The 27,170-nt window shown below is 49.1% G+C and overlaps 1 protein-coding gene across 1 annotated transcript in view; it reads left to right on the top strand.

Annotated features, from left to right (window-relative positions):
* The window catches only part of LOC144802369 (uncharacterized), a 299,978-nt gene that overhangs the window by 177,956 nt on the left and 94,852 nt on the right, over positions 1–27,170 (top strand). The gene's annotated exons all lie outside the window — the stretch shown is intronic.

The raw sequence follows: 27,170 nt of genomic DNA, 5'->3' as shown, positions 1-27,170 counted from the left end.
CCAAGATCTGTAGTCAGGCCACGTGCTCCCACATCCGGTCCTTCTTTCCTCCGACAGTCGTACCCTTAAATGAGTTCGAAAAGACAGTCTTTAGAGAATTGGCAGAGGAAGGTAATCACATAAGTCTATTTCTCTCCCAGCTCCAGGTAAATGAGAATAGAAACGTCTGTTATATTAGGGTTCACAACTGACATATAAATGATCGATGGTGGGCCTGCTGGATTTACTACGACTTTCCTTCACAACTATTTATTATAGTCACAACAGTTCATCTGATGGAGACCCACCTTCGTAATACAAGCCTGACAAAGCTATACCATTCTCTAGGGGTTTATATTTACAAAGGGTGTTGCGAGCTATCAACATGGTACTAATAGGTATCTCGCTGAGGGACGAACATAGGCTAAACATCTTTCATCTTATCAATGCATCCTGCCTTTTAACTAAACATTTTCGCTTTTCAACAAGGTTCATTGTAATGGTTTTCTTCGCTTAGGTCTAGTCTTTAACTTTGTAAAACATCATTCTGGTTCCTATGCAGCCTCTCACGGCCTGATTACTAAATTAGAAAAGACAGGGGTCTCATGGGAAGAACAACTAGGGGCATAGAAAACTGCAGTGAGGGACTATCATCTTGCTTTGTGTTATGAGGGCATTATTTAGCAGAAGGCCACAGTTCGGTTGGTAAGCGTTCAGTGATATTTTTCGAATTCCCAACTCTGTAGTTCGCTCATCAACAAATTATTCCTAGGAACAATGGCTGGCCTGCGTTAGTCGTAAATTGACCCATCTCTTACAACCGGGGGTGAGGGACAGTAAAAATCTCATCTAGGGCAGCTGATACAAAACTGGGTGCGTCCTGGGAAGATGGGAAGGTTTCGATTACCTTTACGGTTTGGGGATTGCGACAATTCAGAACGTGGAAGGTCGCGTTATCTGGGGCACTCTATTCCATCAGGGGAGCCGCTGACATGTAGTTCCCTTATTACGGGTCAGATTAGGGAACCTCAGTCGTCTTACCTGTCCTTTCCCTTATGGTCAATTCTCGGTTTCGTCAATTTAGCAGAAAGGAGAGGTAGTGACACGGTCTCATGGTGATCTTATTACAGACAAGTTTTGTGCAAATACTGGCGGTATTTGGAGCCAATTGGGTGGTGCGCTAGGGGTGGCAGTACGCCAATTTCGGAGCTAATCGCTCGGAAGAGTGGGAGTGTGAAGGAGAGAGAGAGAGAGAGAGAGAGAGAGAGAGAGAGAGAGAGAGAGAGAGAGAGAGAGAGAGAGAGAGAGAGAGAGAGCAACAGCAGGCTAAATAGTACACGTGCGACATGGAGAGTGGCAGTGTATTTAAGAAAGGCTATTTAATGCATTACACAGCAAAGGGCATTTACGGGTCTGCGTTAGAATCTTGAAAGCATGCAGTTTGAGGTGGACGAGCATTAGACAGGGTAGAGGGGACATGCTTTGAGAAAGAGGAAAAAGGGTACCACTGTGTCGCATTTTCTTGCATTCTTGGTCCTTCGACCAGTTGAGTCAACGCTTCAGTCACACACACACATTCTCTCATAGTTTCGAACATACGTGACATGGGTTCATTCGTGCAGCATGGGTTAAGGGTGATCATTTTTCATCAGATCATACTAAATTTATGGGCTCGTTAGCTACGTGAGTAGTTTGTGGGCGTGCTTAGGCGCCACCTTGCAGCGTTGGTCCGCTTCGCGTATCGGACGGGGCGAGGCTTCAGATCCTCGCCATACCTCGGTTGCGGCCCCTGATGTAACCTGTAGAGGGAGGGAAAAGAGGGGAAGGGAGGGGGACAACATTCGCGCATATCAAATACTTGTATTCGAGAGTCCTTTACTTACCTCATACTCGTCTTTCCTCCTCGGGGTAGAATCCCTGGGGTATGGTTTCTGGAGTCGGGGGGGGGGGCAGTGTGTCCTTATAGGTCGTGTGCAGGGAAACGTAAAAAGGAAACCAGAGGTACCTAGTGCGAGGTATCTAGTTGGTAGATGTATCTCACTATCGGGGTCCTTAGATCTCCTTCAACGCTGTGACGTTCTAAGGTTCTTCAGTTCTTTGGTCAGCTCTGTTCCCTAATACCTTTGAGCGTCGTACTTCATAACATTTACATCGTTTTAGTTTACCCTTCTTTTACATTCCATCATTTATACCGTTTCGTTTTACCCATCCTCAGAAGTCGAGGTCTTTCTCCACGCGAGAGTTCATGAGTCAGTCGCGTACCTTGAAGGCAGAGTATCGTGTCGTAGATCCGATCCTTCCTCCGGGGCTGGGCAACCATCTTCTAATAACCTTAAAGAGGGAGCAGAGTAGGGTGCACAGAAAAGAACTCTCCCGCCGATCCCACATTTTTAAATAAAGCATGCAGTACCCGTTCATAATTTCGAAAACCTTTATTTTGCAAAATCATTTCAGTACGTGGATTTATGAGGGTGCAATCGTATTTGGCCGGACACAGCAATGACTAAAGTGCGTACAGTGGGGGTGTTGTTTTGCAGCAATGAAAACATTCTATCAAGTGGTTGGGGGATCGGGGGCATTTTATTTCATAATAGTCAGACTAGTGGCAATCAGATTTCCTATATGCATACCGTGTGCGTGCGTCATAAGCGAGGTTATACATCAGCTATAAAAATATAATACATCGTACATTTGTAATCAACATTTTTAACGGGGTCCTTTTACATGTTCGTCGAGTGAACTCTCCTTCTTTCTCGTCAAGTGTACAAAGGATCATATACATGTCTCAGAACATCAAGTTTTTTTATTTAGCAAAAAGAAACACCACGAGGTGTTCGTAAGTTCCTATTGATACCGGCGCCATTTTGGGCGGGGCCGGGTCAGTCCGGAAGTAGCATCAGGAAAAAGTTTCCTACAACCGGCGGTTGGACCAGAGTCCTTTTCGGCAGTTCTAGAATTCATGCTAACAGAAGGAGTGGCAATGTCATGTTTATTTCGCTGGTGATCAAGGCAGTTGTCCCTCACCGGAAGCCTGCAGGGGCCGAGGGCTCCGCCGGGGACCTTCGTAGACTCTTCAAGGCTGTGGAGATGCTGTCGGAGGTGGGAGCTCGTGCTCCGGTGGGCAAGCGACCGAGTTACATTGCCGTTCAAAGTTACTCTAGCGGCCGAGGCCCGCCTTCTAGCGGACCCAGACGCCATTTTGAGGCCCTGCAGTAGTCCCCTCTCGTCGAGTCTGCAAGAGTGGAAGAGACCTTTCCGAGGACAAGTAGGGAATGGAACTCTGTGTTGTGGAAGTACGGCCACCTGCGGCGCACGTTTCGGTGCTGCACAAGTATCGGTGCAGCCGTTGCATATTCGGTGTTCCGAAAATATGGGCACCGTTGCATGTTCGGTGCTGCGCAAGTACTGGGGCGCCACCATGGTATGTTCGGTGCTACGCAGGTATTGGCACCGCCGCCTGGCTGGGGGAGTTCGGCGTTGGGCCGGGGGCTGGGAGACCTCCTATCTATGGAGGTGGGAGAGGCTCGTCCGCGTCGCCTCTCCCTCCCAGCCCAACTTGGACTAAATTCCATGGAGGTACGAACAGGACATCCCGCCGTCCAGTGTTGCCGCGGCCATGGTTCATAACAGAAGTGGCGCCCGGCGTGTTGCTGCTGCCACAACGGAGGAGAAAAGGAAGAGGTGTCTCGTCCTTCTCTGGGCCGGGCTTCCTTAGGTTATCGGCTGCAGCCGGATCCAGCTGGCCCCGGTCCCTGGCCATGGGTGGTCGGACCGGGGGGGGGGACATGTGGCGGGACTGCCTGCAACTATCCAGGGCCGCTGTGGCTGGGCCGGGGAGGCATGTGGCGGGACTGCCTGCAGCTACCCAGGGCCGCTGCGGCCGGACTCCGCTGGCCCCTGCCTCTCCTCTGGCTCCCCCATATGTTAAGATTTCCTGACCGAGTGTTGGCAGCGGGGCTCGCCTTATATGGGTTGCCGCCGGTTGGGCGTAGCCGTAACCCTGCCCTACTTTGGAAGGTTCCAGAATGTGGGGGGGGGCGAATGTTCTGTTGACTTTCATTTTCTACAGTTTACCGTTCTTGTTTCTAGCGTTATTGTTTCTTGCTTGTTATGTTAAAATAAAAGTTCGTGTTCATCAGTGGCTTACTGATTTCGTTTCCCATTCCTTTCTTTCCAGGTTGTTTCAGGCTAAAATTTCTGTTAACAGAGTTTATGTAACACGGAAGCACGTGCAGAGGGATGACGCAGATTCATACATTACGTACACACAAACTCAGACGGGGAGACAGTAAAAGTATGACACACAAGATCCAAAGACAAACATAAAAACAGTTATTGGCCATAATTATCTTTTTCCGTCTGTTAATTTAGAGCTAGGCTGGGTTCCCGTCTTTACATTGTCCGACCTAGGAAAACTCGAACATGTCGCTGAAATTGTTCTGGCGAAATCTGTGCCATCGGGCATAATCAAACGTGGTGGTTCTATCTGGTCTGTCCATGTGAGTCTGATTCTTCTTTGTCTCGCGCCTTTTCCCTTTCTGTCGGCCTGTTATTCCTGTCGGCCCTCTATTCCCACTCTTGCTCAGCAGAGTCGGGCATTGTGCTTTCCAGTGTCCGACACATCTACAAAAAGCGCATTGGTCTTGCCCTAAGTCTGGCCGTCCTGCGCGTAGTGTCGGGGGATAACTTTCGGGTCGTGGTGTCCAGGGGTTGTCCTGTCGATATATTTCTCTACCTGCTCTGTCCTCGTCTTTTTTTCTGTCGTTGCATTGCCTCTTTGCGCCACATACCGAGACTGTCGAGCATAATAGGCGTTGTCTTATTATTGCGAAGAGCTATTTCTAACGTTTCTATTTTATCAAGCTCAAAGGATCCTACCAGTGGCCACTGTTTGTCTTGACTTTCTTTGGTATACCTGTGCCACAATTTATTATAGGCTATGGTAACTAATCCATAGTTTATGAACATGTCCTTATTAGGGGTGCCTTCCAGCGGAGCTAGATGATCCACCTCTAATAAACGGTCCGGGCTGAACCAATTATCAATCAGTGGGGAGAAGACAGACATGACGGCTCGCAACGAGGGACAAAAAGTCAGCACTGCCTATCTTATCACTGTGCGCAAAGACTAGACAGAATATTTCTATTCTACGTTGTTTGCAGGCAGTGAATACCTCATGAACCAATAATAAAGAATAACCAATAACAAGGAACAGCCAATAATAAATAAAAATAAAATAAAATCAGTGGGGAGAGTAAGTAGGGCGCAAAAGTCTGCGTCCTCTACCCTTTCACTATCCGTAAAGAGGAATCTGTTATTTCCTGTTTGCAGACAGAGAATCTCCAGAAGACAATCCGTGAACAGTAGTTCGGGGTCAAAGAACCCAGTTAATCAGTGTGGGAGAGGGAATCTCCCGAAAACCGTTAATAAATAATAGGATTCAGTGGGGGAGAAAAATAGGCACGACGGCTGCGTTACCTATCCTTCACTGTTTGCAAAAGGGAAAGAGCCTACTGTTTCTCCGCGTGCAGACAGTGAATCTCCAAATAAGTTAATAAAGAGTAATACTAGTATTTTCTTGAACAATCAGTCAATTATTTTGCAGTTTGTCGTGTTTACACGACCTTACCCGGACCGCATGGACAGTTTCTTGTCTTCCGAATCCAGCGCCCGATCGTCCTCTTTTTCTCGTATTCCTCACAGCACTCCTAATGGTTCCCAGTCAGGACCGTAGATCACTCGAGAGAGGTCTGTTCGGAACTAGTGAAGTTCGGATGATCGGCTGCCAGACGAGGGTCTATTGGGCAAGAGCTCTCCCGATCGTTGCAGTCGTTCACTCTGTCGTCAGGACCTCTCCCACTGGATCCACGAGTCGCTGATGGGCCCCACGCTTGGGACGCCAATTGTAAAACCTAAGGTCGGGGACAATAGATATTTGCCCGGCGGTATCGCCTCTTTAACCCACGAAACATTAATCAATGAAGAGGCAGGCGCTGGAGACTGGAAGGCAGGAAACAAGGTTTTATTTTCTCCGGGGGAGAAACACATCAGTTGGACAGCAGGTATCGTTCTGAGGTGCTCTACCCGCATCTCTGAGGCCTGGCCTCTTATACACAAGTTTGTCACTTTATTGCATGTAACACATTCCTGTTAATACTTTGATGTACGGAAAGACATCCCCGGGATCTCCCCCTCGGGCCCGTTCCCACACACATTTACAGTAGAAGTCCCCACCCCGGTCACAACAGGTGATGGTTATCGCGCAGCTGGATATTCCGCCGATTCATGGAATGTGGGAGGTTCGATTGGATCTCGAGGGGTGGGGGCTTTGATCAACTCGGGGGTCCTTTGATGAGGGAAGCTTCCTACTGTACGGAGAGGGGCGAGGAATAGTATCGGCAGAGCTAGGTGTTGGCCTGGGAGCAAGGAAGACAAACGGGCACAGGAAAAGGGAGTTTTTGTATCAAAGGGCCGGGGACTATAAAAAGAATGAAGGGAGGGGTCGCGCTGGGAACAGGATGGGGCTTTGAGGCAGAGCTGCGCTGAAGAGGGGTTTATGACTCAAAAGCATGTGCGAGCGAGGGGGGGGTTGGTCAGCGTGCAGGCTTGGTGAGGGCGAAGGGCTATGTCGGGGGCCAGTGGCATGCAAAAGGGATGGTCCTGATCGAGGCACCTAAAATGGCGGGCGCGCACGACAAAAGTGTGGCATCAGGGGAAAAGGCAAGATGGCGCAGATAATGTTCACCAAACCGTACTAATTTTCCACACCTCCGCGCGGCCCTTGCTACCCGGGCGGGACTGGGATCCAGCAGCGACCCCGGTAAAAATGCTCTCTTCAGCTTCTTGTGCAATCTCTCTCGCTCTCTCTCTTTCCATTCATCCATTCACCCATCCACCCACCCATCCAACCATCTATCCATCTATCCACCCATCCATCTATCCACCCATCCATCTATCCACCCATCCATCTATCCACCCATCCATCTATCCATCCATCTATACGTCCACCCATCAATCCATCCACACATTCATCCAATCATCCATCCACCCATCCATCCATCCATCCACCCACACATCTATCCACCCACCCATCCATCCACCCACCCTCACATCTATTCACCCACCTATCCATCCACCCACCAATCCATCCATTCATCTACCCACCCATCCATCCACACATCCATCCATCTACCCACCCATCCATCCACCGATCTATCCATCCGTCTATCCATCAACCCTCCTATCCATCCACCCACCCACCCATCCATCCACCCATCCACCATCCACCCACCCACCTATCATCCATCTATCCATCCATCTATACATCCATCCATACATCCATCTATCCGTCCACCCATCCATTTGCCTACCCATCCATCCACCCATCCTTCTACCCATCCATCCACCCACACATCCATCCACCCACCCATCCACACATCCATCAACCCACCCACCCACCTATCCCTCTACCCATCCCTCCATCCACCCATCCATCCACCTATCCGTCTGTCTATCGATCCACCCACCCAGCCATCCACCATCCACCCACCCATCTATGCATCCATCCTTCCATCCACCCATCCATCCAACTATCCACCCATTCATCCATCCATCTACCTACCCACCCACACATCCATCCACCCACACATACATCCACCACACATCCACCCACCTATCCATCCATCCATCTATCCATCTCCACTTCTTTCCTCTCTCTCTCACTGGAAAATACGCTAGGCTCCCTGATCACCTCCATCTCCCAGCTTACAGCTGCCATTTCACTTTTATGCTCTAAGATCTCCACCCCTCCATGCACCTCTACTCCCTCCCAACTTCCCCGGAGTTGCACCTCGCCCCCTCACCCCAACACAACCAAGCTCAACCTTTCGTCTGCAAATGTCGTTAACTCACACAAGCCCTTGAACGTCACCCTTCTTCAACAGGCATACCCTAGCAACCCCACTGTCTACACTATTCCGACCATCACCTCTGTCAGAACAAAGCGTCCACCTAAACCCTCCCGAGCACCCCCGCAAATGTACAATATCCCGATCACTCTTCAGAGCCCAAGTGCCCCCGTCACCAAAACAGTCTTGACAGAGCTGCGCTGTATGCTTCACAACTGCAGATCTGCAGTAAAACACAAACTTGAAATCTCCGACATCATCACCCTTCACAAACTTGACATGCTCTTCCTCACAGAGACCTGGTTCAAAGATACCTCTCACTCTATTTTTGATCTCCTATTACCCTCAGGTTACTCCATATTTAGGAATGACAGAACTGAAAACACGGGGGGAGGTGTTGCAGTCATCTTCAGAAACGCCCTCCAACTTAAGGCGTCTCCTATCAGCTCCCCCCACACCTTTGAATGCCTTTCTCTTGAACTTCAATTGCAACACCGTTCACCGCTCAGATTCCATATCATTTACCACCCGCCTCGTAGTGGCTCTTCGTTTATAGAAGATCTCAAAGACTTCATCAGCGACCAATACTCTCAAAGTGACAATCAGACCATCGTGGGTGACTTCAATCTCCACTGGGGCGCACCGCATGACTCCTCTGCGAACTCACTGGCCACTTTCCTCTCTGCAAATGATCTTATCCAACACTGCACCGAGTCAACCCACTCCAAAGGCGCAATCCTGGACCTTGTTATTTCTAAAGCAGGCATGCTTTCTACTACTACCCCAATTCATGTAGACTGGTCTGACCACCACCTCATCCCATTCTCCCTTCAACTTTCACACTCTATAACTCTTGGCCAACCCAAGAGGGCCATCTCCTGGTTCCGTGATGCCAAAAACATTGATATCGGTCCCCTCTGTGAATCAGCCTTGCTATCTCTTCCAAGGCTAGACCCGAACATAGCTGTTGACGATCTCACCTCCCAATGCCTCACAGTTCTTGCAGCTGAAATTAATAACGTCGCTCCACTCAAAAGCAAAAGGATAAGGCCCACTCCCTCAGCACCTTGGTTCAACAAATCCCTTTATGATTAAAGGAAGCAGCTAAGATTCCTGGAGAAGCAATGGAGGCAATTGCCCTCCAATGACAATTTAGCCATGCTTCGCACAGCAAGATCCAAGTACCACAAACACATCTTCCTTGAGAAAGCGACGCACTTCAAAACCCTCCTTGACTCCGCCAAAAATAGACCCAAAAAACTATTCGATCTCATCAAGACTCCGAGCTGCTCTCCCCCAACCTCCAAGGTGGAGGATTCTTCAAAGAGAGCAGCGGATTTCGCTATTTTCTTCGATGGAAAAGTGAAATCACTTGTGGATCAGGTTGCTCATCCTACACCTCCAGAGGAGCGCAAATCCTTAGCCATTTGGCAGAGCTTTGACCCCATATCTGAAGATGCCCTTCTCAAGTGCATACGCGAAACAAAGCCCTCCAACCATTCTCTTGACCCTATCCCCAGTGCCATTGCCTTTGACTTCTATACCCATTCCCTTTCCTATTGGACTACCCTGATCAACCTCGCGCTCTGGCAAGGCTCCCTTCCTGTCTCCTTCAAAACTGGGCAGGTCACCCCTCTGCTTAAAAAGCCCACTGCTGATGCGAATGACCTCAACAACTTCCGCCCCATCACTAACCTTCCCTTTCTTGCGAAGATCACAGAAAGATGTGTAGCAAAACAACTCTCTCGTCATATCAATGACAATGATCTTCTTGACAATTGTCAGTCCGGCTTCATCCAAAACTGCAGCACTGAAACAGCCCTTCTGCAAGTGGTTGATGATGCGCTGAGGATACTCGACTCAGGGGGGTCCTGTCTGCTAATTCTCCTTGACCTTTCCTCAGCCTTCGACACTGTTAATCACAACACCCTCCTCAATATTCTTCAACAGAGAATGGGCATGGAGGGCACTGTGCTTAAATGGTTTGCATCCTTCCTCTCTGACAGATCTCAAATGATCAAAATAGCGAACAGTCTCTCTTCTCCTGTGGCGGTGGGTCAAGGTGTTCCCCAAGGCTCGATACTAGCACCAACATTGTTCAATCTCTACTTAGAACCACTGGGAAACCTCCTAAGCAAATCTGGGATTCACTATCATCTCTATGCAGATGACACTCAACTCTACCTCAAGGTTGCCTCCACTCATGATCTCTCCATCCTAAGATCTACTCTTGACTCCATTCAAAACTGGATGTCAACTCATCAATTGATTCTGAATCCCTCCAAAACTGAATTCCTCCTCTTCTCCTCCTCACTCTCTCCTCCCCCGGTTCAATCATGGATGGATCAGATGAATCTATTAAACAATAAACCTATCATTGTCGACAGTGCAAAATCCCTTGGTGTCATTCTAGACAAAAAACTCAATCCCACTCCCCACATCAATTCTATTGCAAAATCTGCTCGCTACCAACTGCGCCTTCTTTGGGGAATCCGTCGCTTCTTCCCGGAGCAGGACCTTATAACCCTGGTGCAATCGCTGGTCCTCTCTAGACTAGACTACTGCAATTCTCTTCTTACTGGCCTCCCCAAATCTCACCTGTCCCCACTTAAGTCTGTCTTCCATTCAGCAGCTCGTTTCATATATGGGGCCAAAAGAAGCGATCACATCACACCGATGTTATCCACCCTCCGCTTGCTTCCCTTCGAGGCTAGAGCTATCTACAAGACTGCCTGCATTACCCACAACGCCTTGCACTCCTCATCTCCCCGCTACCTGGCGAATAAACTGAAACTCTCTGGAGGCTCTAGACTTTCACGCAATGCGGAGAATCTACTGCTTGAACCTCCCACTTTCAAGAAGGATAGAACAATGGCCCAATCCTTTTCAGGCAACGCAGTGAGAATCTGGAACTCCTTTCCACCTCAGCTCCGGACCACCGCCTCCTCCCAGGCCTTCAAAAGGGACCTCAAAGTTCTCCTCCTCCAGAGACACCTCCAAAAGTAATTCACGTCCTCTTGCTATTTGTGAGGAAGACTTCCCACTACTGATAATTTCTACTTTCCATGACCATGGAAGTGCCTTCCCAGTGTATGCCTGTGGTTGGAGGGTCTGCCTTTTTGCAGTATTTTCCATGTACTGGTGTTCGGTGCCCTTTTGTAACATGCACACACCACTCTGCCCTTGTAACACACGGTTGCTACCTCTCACATGTTTTTACCTTTGATACTTGCACAAGTGCCACCTTGCCCACGTAACGCTTGTTCTTGTGCCTGAGTGTCTAGCACTTATTGCAGTACTATACCTCAAATTATACTCTGTTTTCTCTTATAACTGCACACTTGTCACTTTCCTCTTGTGCACTTTTGACTACCTCATGTATTTTTGGTTGCTCACAATTTTTACTCAAGTATTTTGTTTGCTCACGATTGTCACTATTACCTTTACTACCTCATGTATTTTTGGTTGCTCACAGTTTTTACTACCTCATGTATTTTGTTTGCTCACAATTGTCACTATTACCTTATGTAAGTAACGTATGTTTTTGCAATCTATTCTTTTGTAATGTTTCTCATTATGTTTCATTTCTGTTCCTAATGTGAAGCGCTCTGACGCCTTCGGGTAAAGTCCGCGCTATATAAAAATGCATAAATAAATAAATAAAATAAAATAAATAAATTAAACATTTATTATCACAAGAAGAGATAAACACACAGTACAACACCCCCAGATGTACAGACCTCAGTAGTGGGGTACTGTGGGGTGCAGTGTCAGCTGCACTAGACACGATCATCACCACAAGCCAGAAATGCCCCTGAAGATTTCCCCCCTCCAAGAGAGGATACTTCCGGGTTAAAGGCCACTTTTTGGGGATGGATAATTAAGGGTGGGGGGGAACAGCATCACCGGGAACCAGGTACTGGGGCTGAAAGATGGAAATGGATCAGGACATTTCCGTCATTTCCCTTATTCTGAGGGATGAACAGGTGCCTGGTGTGTAGCGCCTCGTGTCTGGTGTGTGGTATTGAAGCGCCTCCGTCCGAGCCTGAATCCTTCCCCGCGCCTCTGGGCAGGCCCAGGAGAGCAGTGTCTCTCTTTGGGGCCTGTGCATAGAACACTGAAGCTCAGGGCGGAGTCAGAGGCGCTGTATGGGGTGGATGGAACTCTGGACTCCTCTGTCCTTAATGAGAATCCTTCCCCAGAGGCCTGTCCAGAGGAGGGGCAGAGGAGCTGAGGCCTGTCCAGGGGTGCGGAGGAGGAGAGACCTGTCCAGGGGTGCAGAGGAGGTGAGGCCTGTCCTGGGGTGCAGAGGAGCTGAGGCCTGTCCAGGGGAGCAGAGGAGCTGAGGCCTGTCCAGGGGAGCAGAGGAGCTGAGGCCTGTCCAGGGGAGCAGAGGAGCTGAGGCCTGTCCAGAGGAGCAGAGGAGGTGAGGCCTGTCCAGGTGTGCAGAGGAGGTGAGGCCTGTCCAGGGTGCAGAGGAGGCGAGGCCTGTCCAGGGGAGCAGAGGAGCTGAGGCCTGTCCAGAGGAGCAGAGGAGGTGAGGCCTGTCCAGAAGAGCAGAGGAGGTGAGGCCTGTCCAGGCGTGCAGAGGAGGTGAGGCCTGTCCAGAGGAGGGGCAGAGGAGCTGAGGCCTGTCCAGGGGAGCAGAGGAGCTGAGGCCTGTCCAGGGGAGCAGAGGAGGAGAGGCCTGTCCAGTGGGGTGCAAAGGAGGAGAGGCCTGTCCAGGGGTGCAAGAGAGGTGAGGCCTGTCCAGGGGTGCAGAGGAGCTGAGGCCTGTCCAGGGGAGCAGAGGAGGAGAGGCCTGTCCAGTGGGGTGCAAAGGAGGTGAGGCCTGTCCAGGGGTGCAGAGGAGGTGAGGCCTGTCCAGGGGTGCAGAGGAGGTGAGGCCTGTCCAGGGTTGCAGAGGAGGAGAGGCCTGTCCAGGGATGCAGAGGAGGTGAGACCTGTCCAGAGGGGTGCAGAGGAGGAGAGGCCTGTCCAGGGGGGGTGCAAAGGAGGTGAGGCCTGTCCAGGGGTGCAGAGGAGGTGAGGCCTGTCCAGGGGTGCAGAGGAGGTGAGGCCTGTCCAGGGATGCAGAGGAGGAGAGGCCTGTCCAGGGATGCAGAGGAGGTGAGGCTTGTCCAGGGGTGCAGAGGAAGTGAGGCCTGTCCAGGGATGCAGAGGAGGAGAGGCCTGTCCAGGGATGCAGAGGAGGTGAGACCTGTCAAGAGGGGTGCAGAGGAGGAGAGCTCTGTCCAGGGGGGGGTGCAAAGGAGGTGAGGCCTGTCCAGGGGTGCAAAGGAGCTGAGGCCTGTCCAGGGGCGCAGAGGAGCTGAGGCCTGTCCAGGGGCGCAGAGGAGGTGAGGCCTGTCCAGGGGTGCAGAGGTGAGGCCTGTCCAGGGGTGCAGAGGAGGAGAGGCCTGTCCAGGTGGGTGCAGAGGAGATAAGACCTGTCCAGGGAAGCGCAGAGAAGGTGAGGCCTGTCCTGTCCAGGGAGTTGCAGATAAGGGGAGGCCTGTCCTGTTCAGTGGTGCAGAGGAGGTGAGGCCTGTCCTGTGCTGGGGTTGCAGAGGATGTGAGGCCTCTCCAGGAGGTGCAGCGGGAGTGATGCCTGTCTAAGGGGGTGCAGAGCAGGTGAGTCCTGTCCATGGCAGTACAGGGGAGTTTCGGTGTTCCCGGGGGGGGGGGGAGGGGGGGGGAGGTCTGTCTAGGGGGTGCAGAGGAAGTGAGACCTGTCCTGGACTGGGGTTGCAGAGGAGGTGAGTTGTGTTCAGGGGATGCAGAGGAGGTGAGGTCTTTCCAGGTGGTCTATATGAGTCGAGGCCTGTCCAAGGAGTGCAGACAAGGTGAGGCATGTCAAGGGAGGGGGTGCTGAAGAGGTGAGGTCTGTCCTGAGGGTGCAGAAGAGGTGTGGTCTGTCCTCCGGGATGCAGGTGTAGTGAGGCCTGTCCCTGAGCCCGGGGGGTGCAGAGGAGGTTAGGCCTGTCCTGAGCTAGCAGTGCATAGGAGGTGAAGCCTGCCCATGGGTGTGTAGAGGAGGTGAGGCATGTCCAGGGGGCGCAGAGGTGGTAAGATCTTTCCAGGGAGTGCAGAGCAGGTGGGCCTGTCCAAGGGGTGCAAAGGAGGTGAGGCATGTCCAGATGGTGCAGCAGAAGTGAGGCTTGTTGAGGGGTGCAGAGGAGGTGAGTCCTATCCTTCCGAGGGCGGTGCAGAGGAGGTGAGGCCTGTCCTGTCCTGGGGAATGCAGAGGAGGTGGGACCTTTCCAGGGGTGCAGAGAAGGTGCAGCCTGTCCAGGGGTGTGCAGAAAAGGTGCAGTCTGTCCAGCGGGGTGCAGAGGAAGTGAGGCATGTCCTGTGCTCTGGTGGTGCAGAGGAGGTGGGGCCTGTCCAAGGGGTGCAAAGGAGGTGAGACATTTCCAGATGGTGCAGCAGAAGAGGTGCAGCCTGTCCAGGGGGTGCAGAGGAAGTGAGGCCTGTCCTGTGCTTGGGTGGTGCAGAGGAAGTGGGGCCTGTCCATGGGGTGCAAAGGAGGTGAGGCATTTCCAGATGGTGCAGCAGAAGAGGTGCAGCCTGTCCAGGGGGTGCAGAGGAGGTGAGGCCTGTCCTGTTCAACGGTGCAGATGAGGTGAGACCTGTCCTGTGTTTGGGTGGTTCAAAGGATGTGGGGCCTCTCCAGGAGTGATGCAGTGGAGATGAGGCCTGTTCGTCTAGGCAGGGTGGTCGAGAGATGAGTTTAAGTTTGTTAATTGTTGTTCCAAGAGATTTGTGGAATGATTGTAATTTGCTTGTAAACTGGCCAATTGAAGAGCCACAGAGTGAAGCGCCTCGAAATATTTAATATATTACAAGAGATTAATGCAGATTTACTGACAATATTATAAAGGCAAAGACCGGGTAAAAGATGGCGCAACTTTTAGTGTTGCATTCCGAGGTAGTGCATATAACCAGCAAAATGTGAGGGGCTGCAAACTAACATTCTGGATGAGATTTTGTTGTAACCAAAGTACTGTAGTGACAATTTTATTACTAAGCAGAAAAATATCCCCAAAAAAATAATGATGGCTCAGACAAAAATTTTCCAAACGGGTGACGAAAGTGGTGATCACAGATTGTATTCTCGTTTTGATTCTGGGTTTGTTGGTGGTGTGAATTTGGATATGCACGGCGTTGGTGCGCAGAGTAATGATGTTTAGTATGTGCAAGGAGGAAATGTTGTTCCTCTGGGTCAGGGCCGGACTGGGAACCCAAACCAGGCCTGACAATTTTGACAGACCAGCTCCCTGCCTCTTTTGTTACTGGGGGGCGATATAGCAGCACCACAGCAAAACTATCCCCCAGTAACAAATACGTTTCCCAGCACTGAAGAATCGGTCCCCACTCGTCCAGCCTCCCAGGGAAACACCGGAAACCCGTTACGGCCATTCCGGCCCTGCTCAGGGTATAGGTTTTACTAACAGTGGTAATTTAAATACCTCAAACACTAATAACCTGCAGAACAAGACGTGATCCTTGCGATGTTTGCAGGAACATGGGAAACTGGAACATGAATCAGATGGCACAGAAATGTCACAGCCAAAGGTCCCAGCCCAACTGGCCTCTATGCCGAGCTTGCAGAATCAAAGGCAGATAAATTGAAACATGCCTTCAATCTTGATTGTTCCACAGCCCAGTGCAGAACAGAACGCCAAAATTCTCAACAAATTTAAGATTTCAACAAAATCATTTTTAGGTCGAGCGACCTATCTCAATGCGCATGCGCATTGAGCGAGAGCGAGATATAAAGGGGCTTAGACAGAGGTTTAACTAGCTGGCGATTTGGTGCTGTGCCCGTGCGCTTTTAGGTCAATGCGCAAGCGCATTGACCTAAAATGCGCGTGCACAGCATCAAATTGTCAGCCATCTGTTGCCCAGCTTGGTGCCGCTCCACCCCCTGCGGCATCAAAGGCTTTCCCGGCCGGCCGGCCGTGCTTTCAGTTTCACGGCCGGCCGGCCGTGTGAAGTGCATTTCAAAGGCCGCTCTCCCTGCTCCGCCCCCTCCACCCTTTGGTTCTTGTAAGATTAGCACACACTCCAGCAGCTCAGTTGCACAAGTTCGCTCACCATAGCAGCTGAATCTGTTCACTATAAAGCATTGTCCCCTCGCACTCAGTTACAGAGTAGAGCTGCATTTTGTCTATGGAGTAATCTGCTTCTCACTGCCAGGCGCAGCTCTTCGCTGTTGACAACTCTCCCCTCTTAACTGTCGTTGCTTCCGCTTCGCCAACCTACTAGTGCGTCATTGATTTTCAAAACCTGACTGGTATTTAGTTCCCAAACCGTGCTGCGTGCCTCAACCCAAAGCTTTTGTTGATGACTTCGAGTACTATTGAAGTCTCTCCCCTTATCCTCCCACAGACACCAATGACGCACCTCGCATCCCGCGTGGCTTTCTCCAACTCTCTCCCCCAGCAGACTTGAACTCGGGCCAGATCTGTTCTCTGCTATCGCAACCTCTGTATTACACTGACTTGTTTTGTTTGGTGGCAAACCAAAGTTGATGCTTGCATTTAGTTACTGTCTGGAAAATAATGCACTCAAAGAGATTGGTGGGACCCAGCATCTGTATGTAATTAAAAAACAAAAGATGTTTGGGAGCACAGTCTGGCTGCAGGAATGCTTTCTTTTTACAAGCCAGTAGTCCTGCTGCCTTTTTTGTCAGAAACGTAGAGTGTATTTTCTTTTTTTGAGGAAGGGTCTGTGAGCGAGCGAAAACCCATTGTTAAATGTGTGGCCTCCTGGTCTTTTTTAACATCAGTATCATCGGCCCTGTATTAGTTTGGTTTCACATGTTCCATCATGGCCTGCTGGGAGTTTTCATACCTCTTATGTGCATACAGACAACATCCTCGGTGTGGGAATAAATAATATGGCTCATCTCCATCTCTAGGTTTCTTCCTCTCTGTTAGTAACAACTGATTATAAACATGTATCCCTCTTTGTAGCTCGTTTATGGGTTTTTTAAGTGTGGCCTAGAAAAAATTTCAGCTGTTTCACCACCTGTTTCACCCTCACACCCTCACCCCCCTCACAACCCTCTCACCCTCTCAGCCTCACACCCTCACCCTCACACACCCTCACCCTCACACACCCACACACACCCTCACCCCCCTCACCCTCCCTCACCCTCGCACCCTCTCACCATCACTCACCCTCACCCTCACCCACCCTTACCCTCATCCCCTCACCCTCACACACCCTCAGTCACCCTCACACCCTCACCCTCACACCCCCTAACCCACACCCTCACTCACCCTCACCCTCACACAACCTCACACACCCTCACCCTCACACACCCACTCACCCTCACCCTCACACCCCCTTACCCTCACACCCCTCACCCTCACACCACTCAGTGCTACAACACATATTGTGTTACAATAGGTGTCACATTTGCGAAAGATAAAACTATTGGCATTGTAAATAACAAAGATATTAATTTCGCTATTTTCAAAACAAGCACATAAATAAAAAATGTGTCCTTTACAATACCAATAGCTCAAACTTTCCTAATGCGAGACCTATTGCATTGCTGTGCTTCTCTCCCCTGCTGCACTCTCCTGCTCTCTAGAGATGTGGCCTAACGACCAGAGCTGCCATCTAAGTCACGTAAATACAAAACATGTTGCAGTCCAAATGCTATAGGTGTCACATTCGCGAAAGTTATAACTATTGGCATTGTAAATGACAAAGCTATCAATTTAGCTATTTTAAAAACCAACAAATAAATAAAATATTTGTCATTTACAAGACCAATAGCTCCAACTTTTCTAATGCGAGACCTATTGCATTTCCAATGCTTGTTTAATTAATAATGATTTTCCACGACTTGCATATACGCTTGGAGTTTTTACTGGACTGAATCAGACATGATGATGGTGCCTGAGATGGGAGAAGGATTGTATGCTTGGTGCAGTCCTAGAGGTCGCCCAGAGTGGCCCTTTTATAGAAGGAGTAAATAGGAATCCAGCATCTCTTTTAATCAATAAATGTGCTACCCGTTCCACAGTCAGACTGACGGGAGATCACAACCCACCCCTCTGGGGAAAGGAGTCCAAGTTGTAGGTATTTCTAATAAACAATTAATGAGCTGTCAGAAAATTTTCCCGTACAAATTGGGTCAATAATGAATGGCCACAAACTTAAACTGTGATTAAGATCCAGTTATTATGTTAGGGAATAACCTTGTAAAATGACTTGTGGCTTTTAGGTGAAGAGTCACAATTAATTATTCAGTTTGTAGGTGTGGTTTATTAAATTACATTTTGTTGTGGCATGTTTTCATGAACATTCATTGATTGCTGTCATTTTTACCTTATCATGAACCATGTCAATAATGTGGTCTCTCTGTCTAAAAACGTATAAAATGTACTGTTTTGGGATATTTGCTGGAATTGTTTTATTTTATCCGTTTCCTAAAGGCAGACTACATGTCAGTCCTCTTACTGATTTTGTGCTTAAGAACTTTTCCTTGATTTTTAACTAAGCAGATTCTATGTCAGTTTGCTATTTGATATTATAGAAAAATGTTTTCTTATTTCTTAACACACATTTGTTGTGGTGGTCTGTCTATTGACTTTACAGCTAGAGTCATTTCTGATTCTGGATTTTGATATACTTTACAGGTTAACTATATGTGATCCTCCTGCAAATATTACGATAATTATTTCTCTGACTGAGTAACCATATTTATGCCTTCAGTAATTATTTGAAACCTTTAATATAGCTTTGTAGCTTGTTGTAGCTCCAAAGACAAGGCCCTTTACCAAGGGAGCGGTCCATTAATGGGCAGTATTGCCTGCTATGGCTGACTTTAAGGTCATTACCCTGTTTGCCCTATGAGGGCAGAATGTGTTAATTAATAAAACAACGGTGTCCCAGAGACAGAGGGGTTTAAAACACCTCCGGTACTCCAAAACCTTTGTTTCACGGCTGTAAGTGTGAATCTTGAACAGTTAACACCCGCATGCAGGACCATGGTGGTTAATTGCTGAACATTCACAACAATAGCTGGTAATGGAGGCTGACGTCAGACCCTGGTTCTCCCTGGGCTCGGCTAAACTGCTTTTCATCATTCAGGTGAGCCAGGGAGATGCAGGAGATGAGCAGACCACCCCCCCGTCCTTCCATGACGCCAGTGACACTGTGAGCTGCAGGAGGAGAAAGGGGGTAGGCTCCTGGGTGCCCTGCTGCAGGCTCTATCTTCTGCTTCCTCCTGCACAATCCATATATTTTGGAGAGGCAGGGAAAAGAGAGAGTCAGAGACTGTGTATTAGGACATTGTAATGTTGGGAGCAGCGGGCCTATATCAGGTTGTATAGGCTGCTGCTGCTCCATCGTCTTCAATGGAGATCTCAACATTTCAATATTCTAAGCGTTGTCTTCTGAAGGTTCGATTCCAAATTCTAGTCCTTGGGTCGCCATCCTATAGGGCTCACAAGACACTGAACCTCCGAATCATCCCTTCAGATAAGTTATAGATAAAAAGCTCCAACACATTGATGCCTTGTTGATTACATCGCTCAGTGTTCGAACTCTGCCTCAGCTCGAATTGCTGTTGCTTAAGAGAGCATGGTTTCTATAAATATAAGAGTCTGGTTGACTGATTTATGAACAGTGGACAGAATTATGTACAAGGACTTTAACATACCTTTACAAACCAGATTGTTTTGATTCCCAAGTTTCATGGTCTGTAAATGGAAAGATGGGGGTTCTGAAGAAGTGGACTGGGTTGTTAGGGTCTGTTCTCTGAGACTGTGGGTGCACTCCATATTCAAAGAGAAGTTTTCCTGCAAGGGATCATGGTTCTTGGTGAACCAAAAAGGTATTTATTCATTAACCATAGCTGCTTCACAATGGCCTCCAGAGAACAAGTGATTCTTTTGTTTTGGAAGTTCAGGACGGCTATTTGGAAGATGGGATGAAGTGTGATTGTCGTCTGATGCAAAACTATTTCTTTACTTCCTTTCAAGGTATTCTGGGATGACCAGGCAGTGCAGGGTGGCTGCCAGCCTTGGAGGAACAAAATATAATATAACTGTCAGGTAAGGATTCAGATAACTCTAAGTTTCCTTTTCCCCTGTTTCTTCTTTTTCTATTCCCTTTCTTGATCTTGGTTTTTTAAGTCTCTTCAGCTTTAACATTTGACTCCCTCTGTACACTATTCTTTTTGTTGTCAAACTTCTGATAATCACCTGATGGAGCCACATTTCTCCTGTAACATGTTGGGGGTGTAGTAAAGGTCCAGTTCCTTTTTAGGTTAGTTTTGCCCAGCAGTTCCTTAACTATTATTACATTTGTCTCCTCCTCTACACTACGTGATAGTGGTTCACCCTGATTAGAGGTGCCATGCTGTTGCGCTGCTACTGCATTTAGAATTCCTGTCCCAGATCGATGGGCAGCGCTCTAGTTGTTCCTGACTGGCCCAGCTATTTATTCTGCATGCCGGGCCGGACGCGCCGCGAACGCACGCAGCGAGCGCGCCAAAGGCAAGCCTGTCTGCACCTGTCTGCGCCAAGTTTATGCCTTGTGTCAGGGACGCTGGCCTTTTTATTGTAGACCCTGCTAAGCCCCTTGCTTACCCGAGAGGACAGCTCTTGGAGCTTCACGGACGGAAGGATGTTGTGAGAAAGTGGCTCTATATATACTGGACTAGAATGAAGTACAGTGTGTATAGAGTCCACCAACCCCAGAGGTATAACAGAGGTTAAAGTCAGAACTGACCTTACTCTCCAAAGTGGTAGCGTGGTCGAGCAGTAAGGCAGTACCAGAGGACAGTGTAAAGCATTTGTTGTACACACTCAGTCAGCAAAAGGTTTCACACACTCAAGGACTGAACTCCAGGCAAGTGTTTTTATATCCACAGATATAGTTACTTTATTTTTAAAACCAACAGTTATAAAAATATACTTTTCTTGTCATGAGGACTCTCATGTAAATACTTTGCAAAGGAGCAATAAAGTTTGAGCACACAATGATTACAGTATTGGTAGAAAGCAACCCAATCCTAAAACACACTATAGCATTGCGCTCAATGGGTTTTCTACATATAAGTACTGTTGATTGCTACATGGATTACTTTACAGTTCCAGGACTAGATCCTAGATTCAGTCCTGGGGTCTAAGCTGAAACCAGATTCCAGATTAGCAAAAACGTTTTAGTTACTGTAGTGAATTTTCATGAATATAAAGATGTTTTAAAAGTGCACACTTAGAAACTTTTCAATGGAAATCTGACAATGTTATTCAATGGGAGAAAATTCAGGTTGCAGGTAAAGTACGATCTCATTACTTTTGTAATCCAGCACTGGGCTCCTAAGGCCAGCACTGGGGTCTCAACTTAAAATAGGTAGGTAATTGCGTTTCAGTATTTCTTAGGATTTTTAAGGAATATTTCAAGTTTTCAAAAGTAGACACTTAGAAGAAATTTCCTAGAAAAGCCGACAATGGGTTCCTATGGAGAAAATACAGATTACTAGTAAACCCGCTAGGGATTACTTTTGCAGTTCAGTACTGGGCTGAAAGGTACAGTACTGGCTTCTCCCTTGATCACAGGTGAGTACTTCGAAACTCGGACTTTGGCTGATTTTATGGGAATATTTTCAGTTTTCAAAACCCCACACTTAGAAAATTTTCGAGTCAAAATGGGTCAATGTTATCCAACGGCAGGTAAGTGAATTACCGGTTCTCAGGTGAGTACTTGGTTGGTGAAGTTAAGGTTCTGGGCATAGACTCAGGGGTCCCCCAGGGTCAGGTAAGTACAGTTAGTACAATCCCAGAGGCAAAGGGGCGACCGGGTGCAGAGGTAGGTAGGCCCAATGATATCCAAAGAGGGAAAGGGGGCCTTCGGTTGGTGGCTGCTGGCCAGCAGGCCACGCGGCTGTGGGAGCTGGGCTCCTGGTCACTTGCTCAGGGCAAGGGGGGACGTAGGATAGGACAAAGGGGTCACAGCCAGGCAGACTATATGTCAGTCCTCTTACTGATTTTGAGCTTAAGAACTTTTCCTTGATTTTTAACTAAGCAGATTCTATGTCAGTTTGCTATTTGATATTATAGATTTTTTTTCTTATTTCTTAACACACATTTGTTGTGGTGGTCTGTCTATTGACTTTACCGCTAGAGTTATTTCTGATTCTGGATTTTGATATACTCAAAGGGAGCGGTCCATTAATGGGCAGTATTGCCTGCTATGGCTCGGGCGGCTGGGTGCAGGGTGCTTTTGAGCCATTGGGCGCTCAATGTTATCCAATGGGAAAGGTCAAAAAGGAACAAAGGCTGCAGGCTCGGGGACGAAGACTCACCAGGGGCGACCAGCACTTCGAGAGGTAAGGTGGGAGCTTGAATCACAGGTAGGCACCCCAAAGGGAGGAACAGGGGGCTGTAGGGCACCGGGTGCAGGGGTGTCTTTGGGCGTCAGAAAAGCTTACCCTCGGCTGGTCGCGGTTGGGGTGGCCCCTGGTTCTGAGTCTGCAGGTTCGTCGTCGGCTGGTTCGTCGCGGAGGGTCTTTGAGCACTGGACTTCGGGTCCCAGTCGCTGGGGGAACGTCCTCGTAGACTTGGTTTGGTTGGGCCCGACCTGGGCTCAGCGGGTGCAGAGTGGGCTGGTCCGGAGCTTCCTGGTTGGCACCAGGTGGTTTGTTGCAGCAGAGCCTCTGCTGATGGGAGTCCCAATCGTCGAGAGGGTCAAGGCTGGCAGGTCCTCCGGGTGTCCCAAAGTTGCTGTCCGCAGGAGTCGCCGGGATTTAGGCAGGAGCAGGTTCCAGGATCGACAGGCCTGTACGGCTGGGGCCAAGTCAGTTGTTGTTGTCCTGTTGTTAGCAGCGTCACGGCGGGTCTTCTTCTTCTTGATCTTCTTTTTTTTCTTTTCGTATCAGGATCTGAGGAAGGAAGGTTCAGGGATCCCCTAAACACTAAATTTAGGGGTGTTACAGGTAGGGCAAGGGCAGGGACCAATGGGTCCCTGTCCTGGGGTGAGTACACCCCTAGCCTGCTCCTCTCCTGTGCCAGGGGGGGCAGGAGCCCAGCTGGGATTAGACAGGACTCCCCATCTACAAGATGACCTGAGCCCGGGGTCGTGCTTCGCCTCGTCTCCCCCACCTGAGGGGTGGGATTGGCACAGGCTGGCACCCCCCTCCCTTCCTGATGTAGTTTTTCCTGCCAGTCTTCCCACCAGAGTGGGGTTAGAACTGGTGGGGGCCAGTTGCTGGGTACAGCAAATGGTCTGGAGAAGCTTTCAGAGGCGGCAGGCCTTTGAAGCTTCCCTCTGCCCATCCTGGGGGAGGAGAACTAGCAACTCGCCCAGGATGTGCATTGTTGCAGGCCCAGGAGAGCGGGGGGCTCTCCACCCAGGGGTCCAGCAACATGTCTGCTGTATGGCAGCCTCTGCAGCCACTCAGCCAAGACGTGGATTGTAGGTTAGGGTTTCAGAGGGCATCGCTAAGATGCCCTCTGGTGCATTCTACATTAAATCCCACACTGGCATCAGTGCGGGTTTAATGTGCTGAGAAGTTTGGTACCAAACTTGTCAGTCTTCAGTGTAGCTATTATGGTGCTGTGGAGTTCATAATGACAACCTCCCAGCACCATATACTCGTGATGGCATCACTGCACTTACAGTGCCCAGGAATGGCCCTGGGTAGTGTAGGGGCACAGGGCTCATGCACCTGTGCCCACACCTCTGGCATAGGGCACCCAGCTAGAGGGGTGACTGAAGTATGCCAGGGCAGTGGGGTCTGTGGGCATGGCACACAGGGATGTGTGCCATATCGACTCTTGGTTTAGTTCTGTACTTAGGCACTCAGCCTGCCAAGGCAGTGTGTGGGTGCCAGGGTACAGGGCCTCTGAGGGTGGCACAATAAGTGCTGCAGCCCTCAGGGGTCTTCTCTGGCCACCATGCCCTGGGTACCTAGGGTACCATTTACTAGGGGCTGACAGGTGGCCCGAGAGGCCAATTGGGTTTTGTTTCAGTACAGTTTTAGGGAAGGAACACAGGCCCTGGGTACCTGGTTGGCAGGAGCCCAGGGCACACTTAGTCAAAGCACATCAGCAATTCAGAAAAAAAGTGGGGGCATACCAAGGCAAGAAAGATGGTGCTTTCTCACACAACCCCCCCCCCCAACGAAAGGTGATTAGACTAACCTTGCCCTAGAGAGTCTTCATTGTCTAAGAGGAAGAACCTGGATTGGCATGGGCAGTCCCTGGTCGGTGTTCCAGTTCAAAGTCCATTCCCTGTAGGGAGATGGACCTACTCAGTAGTTATGGATTTTCCTCTTTCATCTCCATTAGCCTTCTGAGAGGTCTGTGGTCAGTTTGAACCAGGAAGTGAGTCCCAAACAGGTAGGGCCTCAACTTCTTCAGGGACCAAACCACAGCAAAGGCCTCCCTCTAAATGGCACTCCAACGCTGCTCTCTGAGGAGTAGCCTCCTGCTTATAAAAGCAACAGGTTGGTCTTGGCCTTCATCATTGGTCTGGGATAGGATCGCTCCTATCCCCAGCTGTGAGGCATCAGTCTGCACTATGAACTGCTTGGAGTAGTCTGGTGCTTTTAGAATGGGTGCTGAGCACATTGCTTCTTTCATGGTGTCAAAAGCCTTTTGGCAGCTAACAGTCCAGTTTACTTTTCTGGGCATTTTATTGGATGTGAGTTCTGTGAGGGGAGTCACAATGGACCCATATCCCTTCACAAACTTTCTGTAGTACCCAGTCAAGCCAAGGAATACCCTGACTTGGGTCTGGATGGTTGGAGCTGCCTAGTCCAGGAAGCTCTGGATCTTGGGCTGTAAGGGTTGGACCTGGCCTTCACCCACAAGGTGGCCCAAGTACACCACAGTGCCCTGCCCTATCTTGCATTTGGATGCCTTGATAGTCAGTCCTGCATATTGCAGGGCTTGTAGAACCTTCCCAAGGTGGATCCGGTGATCCTGCCAGGTGGAGCTAAAGACAGCAATATCATCAAGATATCATCTGCCCTAGAGAGGCAATATGGCGGCCGTGGCGTGGGCTGTGTAAGCAGTTTCTTCCTTCACTCAGGGTTCGGAGCGAGTGAGCCAGTATTAACGCCTGAAAACTAACCGGCCCCTTAACCTGATGCTCGGAGAAGTCAAAGACAGCGAGCATCTCGTGGAGATACTTTATAGCTCAAAAGGATGATAAAAGGAGGTTTACCGGTAGAGACGTGGCTGAGCCCGAGTATCCTGTGAGCGCCTGTGCAGCTTGTTATCGGATGTTAACAGTTTGCCGCAAACGGGATTAAAGCCGGTTGGCTTCCTTCTTTTTCGAAGTAGAGCCCCGTTCTGGAGGCTCCCTGCCTTGCTGTTTGGACTGCGTTGTGGCGTAGTCCGAGGACGCAGAGGCGGGGCGGCTCGGAAAAAAATGCCGCCGAAAGTGACTACTCGCAGCGGGAAAGCAAAGGATCAAACTATGACTGAGGAAACAGACGAGAATGTTGGATCTCTGGCTGAAGGAGGTGAGAAAAGCTCCCACAAAGTCGGTACTCCTAATGTGAAAAAAGGGAACGAACCCCCAGGAAAAGTAATTTCCACTACACGGATGAATAAGCAAGGGGCTCAAACTGTACCTGCTATGTTTGAGAGACGTTCTTAAAAATACTTTGCCCCACCCAAATGGTTTAGATTTAGTTGCGGAAAAAGATATGACTGGAGACTTTTTAGCTGGGGAAAATCCGCCTCCCCTTGGTACTGCTTCTGCTGATGGCTCCGATAAAGATAAAGATATAATTTTAAATCCTGATGTATCTGGAAAACAACATAAGGCAGGACTGAATGCTCCGAATGTAGAGAGGGGTATTCTGGGAAATGGAGTCCCTGACACCGGCGGCAGCGCTCAGAATGTGTTACTGCAGCAGGGATAGATATGATGGTTCTGACAGAGGGGGCTCCTCAACCAAACGTAACTGGAGCGCAAGAGGCTGCCGATAATTTTCTTTCTTTTTCAGATCCACCCTCAGATGGGAGCAACAATTTAAGTAAAAAAAGAGGATCACACCGCAAATCTAAAACGGAAGAACTAATATCAGAGAATGTAAATGGAGCGTCAGGCTCAGAGTTAGCTGTGCCCATGAACACAAATCCTGAAACCGAGGAAAACCAAACAGTTGTTGTGCAGGAGATTACATTGGCTACAATTTATCATACCATGATGACTCATAGAGCGGAAAGCAAAGACGAAAATGTCCGCACTCAGGCAACTTGTAGCAAAGTTAAGAATGCTGTGTGTAAAGTGATCAAAATCTGTTCCGATACAGCTGATAGAGTCACGGAAGCGGAGGCTAGAATCTCCGCTTTAGAAGACGAGGCTGTTATCCGAAAAGAAGAGCTTGACTCTATAAAAGTTCATCGCGATGATCTCTCTTATAAACTATCTGAATTAGAGAATCATGCACGGAGAAATAATCTACGTTTTTAGGAATTCCTGAGAAAAAGGAGGGGTCTGATGTGCGGAAATTTGTTGCTGAATTGCTTGCTGAAGCCTTTCCAGAACTGACATTATGGGACTGGTCTAGGGAATTCAAAGAGCTCATCGATTCCCGTTCACGGTTAGAAGACCTCGGCAAGGAGAGCAAGGCAGTCCTAGAGCAATCCTGGTGTGCTTTAATAACTTTCTAGCAAGTAATCCATATTCTCTCTAGCCAGGCCAGATAAAAAAGCGCTTGCCAAGGACTGTTCTTTTTTCGTTAGGCCGGATTTTTGCCAGGTCACTGTGTCCAAACGCTGGCTTTTACGCCAACTGATACCTGGCTTTCAAAATAAAGGGTCCACAGTATATTTACAGAATCCGGCAAAACTTAAAGTGATTATAAAAGGGCAAACAAGGTTTTTCCTCTCTGAAATCGAGGCCAAAGAGTTTTTGGGATCTTTATAGGAAATGATTTGTTATTAGAGGGGCATATCTGGAATAAGTAGCCTGTGTATAGGGCGGGTCTCTCTTTCTTTCTTCTTTTTCTTTCTAACTTGGCATATTCTCACCTCTGAGCTCTGGGGGGGAGGGCACAGCATTCCATAATTTGCAGGGACGGATAGCCCCTGTGCCTCATTCGGTGGGAAGGGTAGCCCGGGAGGGGGGGTGGTTGGGTGGGTTTCGGGGGTGGGATTCTGGGTTAAGGTGTTGGGGTTGGGGTGTAGGTGGTGGGGGGGTGAAAAATCAGCAGCAGGCAAGATTTATGGTAAGGTGGCTTTCTCTGTCTAGAAGATCTTTAATATTGATAGGATGTATGCAACAATGTCTCGGAGATCAGGTTTTTTTTCAAGTTCT

The sequence above is a fragment of the Lissotriton helveticus genome, chromosome 1_2, assembly GCF_964261635.1.
Source record: "Lissotriton helveticus chromosome 1_2, aLisHel1.1, whole genome shotgun sequence".
NCBI classification, from domain to species: Eukaryota; Metazoa; Chordata; class Amphibia; order Caudata; family Salamandridae; genus Lissotriton; species Lissotriton helveticus.
The sequence above is the reverse complement of the archived record's forward strand: the minus strand, read 5'-3'. Positions and strand labels throughout refer to the sequence as shown.